Genomic DNA, 8490 nt, shown 5'->3' with positions numbered 1-8490 from the left:
TAGCTATCAAGATCAATATGGTCTATTTGAGACACAGAATACATGTGGATCTTTGCAAATATTAGTGATTAATTGTATCTACACCATCAGGCAACTTATCTCTAACTTCAGTTTGTATCATAACAGTGTAAAAGTAAAAAAGCACAAACGTTTCTGTCATATATCATCATCCAAGTTTAAGGGAGCTACTTGTAAGTTTCGCTATTGCTAAATAGCCAACATTAGCATTAGCAGCTGTTTATTTACCTGTTTGGAGGAAACATGAGTTCAGCATCAAACTTCATTCCTTTACTCGCCACCAGCTGTCTCCAGCAGTGGAAAGCAACACAAATGTGACCTCTTGTCTCTACCACATCTTCTCTACTCCCTAAGTTAGCACGCTAACCAGCTAGCCCTGGCCTGTCTCATTACTTTCCAACAGCGACTCACTTTGGCCTCCAATCTGCCTTGAAGCCGCAGCAGCTAAAAGGGTATAACATCTTGTAAACGCAACGATGGCCGAGCCACTGGCTCCCAGCAAGAAACCATGTTCAGCGGCAGAGAAAACTTACTAATGACCTCTACAAGCATTGATTTAATATGTCTTCATTCAAAAATAGTGAGGGGCTGGAATATTCATTACTTTGGTATTATATAGTGGAGGCCATTGTGAAAATTGTCCAAAAGTCATCAAGGTTTAAATTATAGACAGTGGTAAACTCTTGCCTTGTGTCTTCTAGTTATTATTTGTAAAATGAGTTTTTCCAACACGGCACAACATTTTGAGACATTAGCATTGGGTTGATGTTGTTTTTCAGTCAGGCAGCGGATCCAAAAAAAACATTAATAACTCTGGGGAGGGTTTTGCTGTTTCAAAACATGAAATATAAAGATTCAAAACCCTCTCCACTCCAAAAAATTTCACTGTCCTACACAGTCCAAAACAAACCCAAACAGTTTACTCTTTTAAGTCCATTGCATTCACAAGCCAGAAATCATTTTGATGCAAATTTGCATCCTTGAGCAAGGACTGCATGACTTACCAACTGTTTACCTAGTAATGACTCGTATTTCACAGATAAGTGCTTATTTTTGGCTGTGATCAAAAGCTTTTTTTCTTTTGAGAACAAAGTGTTTTTGGTTAAGATACTCAAGATAACAACCACAGTGCCCCACATCTGATCTGTAACCCAAAATCTCTGCACACACATTTGGAAACGTTAAATATGCAAAACTCACCCAAAACAGTATTTGCATAGAGAAGGAGGGATCTTGAATCGCAAGCCAAACATCATGTTTGTTATCATGGCATTCCAGTCTTTGTTGTGTGTGTGTGTGTGTATGTTTACATACACTGACATGTATTAGGCAAGTTAGAACGGCTGTGTCTGAGACTATTTGGGCACACAAAAGCTTGCCTGTTCAACAAGTGGAGAGACACGGATTAGCTGCTCATCTGACCTTGAAAGCCTCTAGTACATATTAAAAGTCTGATATTAATCCATGATGATTAAAGACCAGTGGATAGGCGAAGGGGAGGGGAAATTGTATTGTGCAGAGGAAAGAAAGATAGAAAGAAAGAAAGAAAGAAAGAAAGAAAGAAAGAAAGAAAGAATTTCACAACTATAATGAACTTATGTCAGAGGATATCACAGTCTCACTCTGCAATCTATCATCATTTCGCAATTAACATCCTTTTGCGCATGAGTGATGTTGCATTCTTCGACATCTCAAACCTGTAATTTATAAATAAGCAATTTATATTCTATTCACATTTAGTAAAACCAGCGATACTGTGTGGTGTCTGTGATTGGCAGGTTTAAAACATGAGGCTCCAGTGAAGGCTCTGGCCCGGCGGACTGTATTCACTCTGCCCATGAATTATTCCTCAGGATATGGAGCCCAAACCTGCTTTTTATATCTCCACCTCAAATGTGCCAGTGACTCTGGCCAAAAAGACTGTATAGAGGATGCACGGCTTCCAGTGCAAAATCTTAACAGTAAAACCTCACTGTGCTCAGTTTCATGTCAGCTTCTCTCGCTGTGTTGAGTCATCCCATGCTTTCAGATCACTCAACACGCTGACAGGAAGGGCAATTTTCTTTCACACCTGCGTGAAAACACTTCCTTGTTTGTCTTCAAGGTTTATACCAATAGGACTGTGCAAATTATGCACACCATCTCTAAAACAGAGCCCAACAATTACCTCAGCTCAGAGCAACGCAGCATGTCCCATCCACAACATCTGGTTCACTTTAGCTTCAGCATCAACAAGTGCTTCCACTTGCACAGTGCTGCTGCAGGCTTTTTCTTTCTCTCTCTCTCTCTCTCTCTCTCTCTGTCACATACACAGAGGACATATGAATCATGGAGGATGATGTGCTACAAAGCTTTGCAGATCACTCAGCACAGCACAGCACCCATATAAATATATGTATATTTCATGAAGCATTAGACGCCGTACTATTCATGCTGGTCTCCTCTGCTGTTTTGTTTGGGAGACAGAGAGCTGAACAATAGATTCATGGCATAGTGATGGAGGATTAGAATACCTAGAGTCCACAAAAAGCCCACAAGCGCTCATTATTCTCTGGAGGAGTCCATTCACAAATGTATTAAGTGATTTTCTCTGGAAGAATTCATGTTAATCATTCTCAAGAATTTCTTTACATAGAAAAATGACTCATGTTTTGGATGCAGGCAGAGCGGAGGTGCAGTGAGAGAGGGGTTGGAAACAGTGGGTGTAGTTGTGGATTCTGGAAGATGCCGTAGCATGATAAAAACTTTTTTTTTTTTTTTTTTTATGGTGGGGTTCAATGAGATGGAAAAAAAAAAAAAAAATCCTCCAGAGGCCATGATGTGTTGAATAATCAACATCTTTCAACATCAAAAGACGGGTCTGGAACTCACTACTGACTAACCTTACCCAGGCGCTGTGTATGTTCAGAAGAAAATAACACATTGACTGAACCACCTTAACACTGACCTAACCCCATCTATAAACCGGCTTCTACTACGGTCTCCGTGTCCGGAACAACGCTGCCTTTGTTCCCCCCCGTGTGAGGAGTGGAAAACGGAGGAGACCGTGGTCCAATGCTGTAAATCATTTGAAACAGACGGGGTCACAGGTTTTGGTTGTAGTTTATTACAGCTAAGCTTACTGAGTATCAGCCCCACGAGCAATCTCTTCCAGAGCAGCTGCTGCTTTCTGCAGAGCTGAATGCAGGTAGCTTGGCAGGGAGCAGGCGCTCGCTCCTGTGACATGTCAAAGGTATTTATTTGGACACACAAAATAGTTCCCTGTGGAGGATTTACAGCAAACCCTGCTGCCACACATCTCCTGATACATTCCAGTGGATGAGTCGCTGATGACAAATTGTGCTTGGGGCACTTTTTTGGGGGGGAATATTTACACTTTCAAAAATGAAGCTTTTTCCATTGCCTTCAGATGCAGATTTACACAATCTTTTTTTAATACTTAGTTGTCCTTAGAGCAGCTTTAATTAATATTTGTATATCAGAAATGGATCTCTTTTAAGTGAAAGTGTTTGCTCGTAGTGGTGAATTCAAAGAGAATTATGACCTGACAGAGCTCGACAGCTGAACGTTTTCCCTTTTCTGGCTTACACTTACTGTTTTTATTCAGTCTCACCACTCTGATTGTGTTGTTTTCAGCTGTTCCAGTGGAAAAAAAAAAAAAAAAAGCTCTAGAAACCAGCTGTACCAACCCAGCACCAAAGGGTAAACAAGTTACTGGTGAGCATTTCACAGCTAAAAAGCCAGATATTTACTTTCACACGTAAATTTCATCCATTCCTTCATCTTCTTTCAAAGCGGCCAATATTTTCTCAGTGGTTTTAAGTTCTCTCCATATGTCGATAACTTTTGGTTTTGTTTTGGTTTTTTTTCAGCCAGGCGTTTCACCTATAAATTATGGGGGAGTCACAGGAAACGGTGTTGCGATACATCTTGATGCATTGCGGCGAATGAGTGGTGGATGTCAAATTTTTTCCACCGTCACACACAAATACTTTCTTTGTTGCCTTCAAATCCGCATTTAAGTATCACATTTGTTTCTGCTAAACACTTTATCACTACATATGTGTTACACTTTTTGCGACACACGGTAGGTGTTTGTAACTCACCTTAATCTTAATGGTAGACACCTGAGAGGTTAATATGCAGAATAAAGGGGAAACATGAGATTCACAGAGGAAAAAAAAGCAGCATTAAGAAGCACAAGAGGCAGGGACATAGAGAGAAATAATAAAAGCGAGCAGGGGAGACAAAGTGAGCAAATCCAATTTAGCCATATGTGATCCTATCTCCACAGCAACTCTTTGTGTTTGCAGCGAGCAGTTTGTGAGCTTTGGCACCCACCGACTCCTCTCCCCCTGCTGCAGCCCCTTCCTAACTGCCATCCACTGAAAAGACGAGCAGACAGACAGAAAGGGACGCGATAAGGGGAAGAGATAAAAATGCGAAGCGATGTGGGGAGAGGAGGAGAACGGACAGAGAAGTGAATGGCGAGGAGGAAAAATAAAGAGTGAGTGGAGGGTAGGGAGGTGATGAAGTGAGTGGAGACTTGAGAGGGGAGTCGCAGGACATTCCTGAGCCAGCTGTGGGTTGGAGGGGGAATTCTCACTGAATGTCTGACAAATAAAACAAGACACAGGCTATTTCAGTATTCCAGGCAAAAACCCCACTGGCACGTCGCAGCGGAATGAAGGGGAAAGAGAGATCTTGGAAGGAAAAAGAGGCAGGCTAATGAGAGAACCAGCAGGCTGCACGGCCCGGTAAGGCAGGCCTATAACCGCAGCAGTCCAGCGGTTAACCTTTCGCTGCCTCTCCCTCTCCTGTCTCCTGAATCCAAAATGGAGGCAGAAACCTGCGGCGGCGGCAGCAGCAGCAGTGGTGGTTCTTGGGCCCTCAGAGCACACACATTCCTCTTGCACAGACAGGTGGTGGGGCTGGTTTAATAAATACGGGATTTGATGGAGGGAGTCAGCAAAGGAGGAGGGGGGAGGGGGGGGTCAAAGGCCATCGCAGACTGTAAACAGCAGACTTGAGCAGCCATAATATGACTACTGCTCTTCAGGGGGATACAAAACCTGGACCCTACTCATAACTCCTTGTTAATGACTCACCCATTCAACTGCAGTGCTGCTGACTATCTAAACACTATTGTTCCTGTGGAATGACTGACTGCAGATGGCTCACTATATTAAGTGGTGCTCAAGTATTACAGTCATAAGGTTCAAGAGTAAGCAGTTCAAATAGTGAAGTGGCTCAAAAGCTAGAAATTTGCTTTAGATTTTCTCTAAACTCAGACCCCACAATCTGGACCAGGCCTATCAGATGAGCTCTACACATCATACATCATCACACTCCAAATTGTGTTCATTTCTGTTTCTTTATTCAACACTATTACTTATATAAAAGTGGATGTTGTTCTTAAACGTTTCCACACAACTGATTATGTTGGTTTGGTCAAGTTTGCAATCATACTTCTAGCAGGCAGTGGCATAAGGAGGACATCTCAACCATTATCTATTATTCACATTTAACTGCATCAACTGCACTTTTTATCCAGAATCTTTCGATTTTAACTGTTTATAAATTATCTTTAGTTAATACTGACTACTTGAACTACTTATCCACTACCTACTAAGGGTTTCAGTCAGAATCGATGGCAACCCAGTATTTTACTCTATAGTTTTTCCACATGGCCCCTGGCATTCTACTTCCCCAGGAATCACTGGGCCAGACCATATCTACGACACTCCAAACAATATAATATAAAAATGTGTTTCCCAATGCCATTAATTATTTTTATGTGGCTTTTTAACACTTACTTTGTTTTCTTAAAAACTCATGAAACTCATTTGCGCTCTTACAAACTATAACTAACTTTGTACCAGGAAAAGCTTTTGTAGAAGAGGTCAGAGCTAAATCAAACTACAAGGTGGAAGTTCAGTGGTGGTGACGTTGAAGCCACGCGACTGTGGTGGAGTTTGTTTGGAGTCTAACTTTAGCTTTTTACTTCTGGTGATACAAAGTAATCCAAAAGCCCAGGAGCTTTTTGTTAAGGAAACCAGGGTGATGCTAACATCTTTGTGAGCCTATAGAAATACATCATCCCTGCGGCACTCTATAAGTAAATCCTGCCTGACTAGAAGAGTCGTTGTTGACACTAGTTGATTTCAATCTGTGGTTACTGGACTGCATTATTAAGGTGTTTATAACACAAATGTTGGTGGAGTGAGCTTCAACAGACACGGTGTTTAAAACTACATATTACATACTACATATGACCAAAAAGACAAAAAGTATTCCTTCATGAAGAGAAGCCTCGTCGTGACTGGCATCACTTCTGATTCAGACACAAATTCTCACCTTCCTTTCTTCTAACAGTTAATGTCACCAACACCTTGTGGAAGTCACACTTAATCACTTTCAGAATCAGTTGGTGTTGTTTTCCAGTCTGCTGACGCAACAGTAGCATTTAATAATGGCCTAAATGCCATTTGGTGCACCCACATTCATGAGCGCAGTCAACCCATGGTGAACTCAAACTGCTGCCAGGATGTCAGTTGGCGTACCTGGACAGTTTCTGAGAGACTGTAGGTGATAAATAACAGAAAGAGAGCATAAAAAATAAAGAAAAGAAGAAAAGGACCACTCGGAAGAAGAAAAGACTCTTAGCAAGCCATAAACAAACCAAAGTGTTTATAGAGCTGTTGGGCTGCTGCATTACGTTTATCTTCATGGATTTCTTGCCATCATGACAAACACTTGTTATTGTTCCGTGCACATGCAGAAACTTGCCTTTTCACCACAACTAACACAGAGTGTGTCACTGTGAGCGTTGGTAGGAGGGGTTGAGCTGACAGCCAGTAATAAGACATGAAAGGCTGATTCACTTGGATGAATGCCACGACATTTGACTGCACCTGTATGACAATGTCAACTTCATTGACTACTGAATAATGGAGTTTAATTTGTGGTAATACAACCTGTTATATTATGACATAAACCTGTGATTGATGTCACACTTTTCATGATTTTTGCCAAGACCAGAATTAATTAGATGGAAGGATCAGTGTAATCTGTACTGTATCCTCTGAAGTAAGCACCCCAAGTGGCTGAGGCTGTGTTGCGTCCCAGTTGTTTGTCGTCTCATACCACACTCCCGTCAGGGCCCCGTAGGGCGGGGGCAGCTCTGAGGTGGAGAGGAGACACTTCCGCCGCAGTCTTTTAAGTGCTTTTAGTGTCATGCAGCAGAAGGCCGGGGCTTTCCGCTGAGCAGCACTGCTCCACTGGTGCCACCCAGGGACAGAGGATGGTGACCATGTGTGTCAGCAGGCCGCCACATCACTGCCAACCTCCCGCCAAAGTCTTTCTGATCTTCCCAACAGCGTGCAAGCTCAACTTTTCCTTCCTCTGCCCCCCTCCCCCCTCCTCTTAACCACACAGATGAGAGGGCAAGAGGGAAGAAGGATGATCATTTCATGGGGGGGGATCCCACATCCTGTAATTTTATCTTTTTGTCTGTCTGCCTCAGAAAAATGAGATAACATTACTAATGGAGTCAAAAAAAACAAAACAAGACAAAAACACCGGGGTAAAGAAGACATCAGTAACAATACGGCTACTTTGACAGCAGGCCCATGCAGTTCAATGTGAAGAATAAAAGGAACAAGTTGATAAACAGTTAATCAGTCCAGTGCAGTGTGCACACTTCCTTTACTCCAGACTGTGTGTCAAAAGCCACTTCCTAGAGTTGAGTCACTCATTTCGGATGACAGTTGCTGGTAGACCACTGCAACCGCATCCACTGTCCTTTCTTCCTCTGTCTACTCATCCCAAAGCTCCTCTCTCTCTCTCTCTTTCTCGCTCTCTTCCTGTCTTCCCTCAGCTCTCGAATTAGTCAGCACACGCCGCACCACTCTCGCTGGGTCAAAGCATGAGTGACGCAAATCACTGACAATTTCAAAGGCTTTTTCTACAAAACGCCAGTTGTGTGGTGATCTCCGCTAAACCGTTTAAAGAACATTAATGTGGATGGTGAACTTGCCTCATGGAAAACAGCCCCAGAGCGTTCAGAGGAGTTCAGTCCCTGCTCCGTATCCCACATCACTGATGGAAATGATTAAGTATATTGGAGTGTAATTCCACCCCCCTCGGTCTGGCTCTTAAAATAGAGAAATAGAGAGGAGGGCGGCTGGCCCGGGCGGATGTCTGAATTCCTCTGATTGGAGCAGAGCAGCAACTTGTTATTAGGCTGATGCCGACCCGTGACCACAGCAGCAGGCCTGCCTTGTGGGGGGAGAGGGGCATGGCATCACTCACTCAGAGGGCCCTCTCCTGTGCAGAAAGTCTTGTTTTTTTTTTTTTTTGTCCGTGTTATTGATTTCAAAGACATTCCTTACATGCAGATGTAAACACACGCACATACAGTGTGTATGCTTCTACATTTAGTCCGTTTACAACAATCATGAGCAGACTCCA

Source organism: Trachinotus anak, unplaced genomic scaffold, assembly GCF_046630095.1.
Source record: "Trachinotus anak isolate AG129_WGS33_773 ecotype Australia unplaced genomic scaffold, CSIRO_AGI_Tana_v1 ptg000003l, whole genome shotgun sequence".
In the NCBI taxonomy this organism is placed as follows: Eukaryota; Metazoa; Chordata; class Actinopteri; order Carangiformes; family Carangidae; genus Trachinotus; species Trachinotus anak.
The sequence above is the reverse complement of the archived record's forward strand: the minus strand, read 5'-3'. Positions refer to the sequence as shown.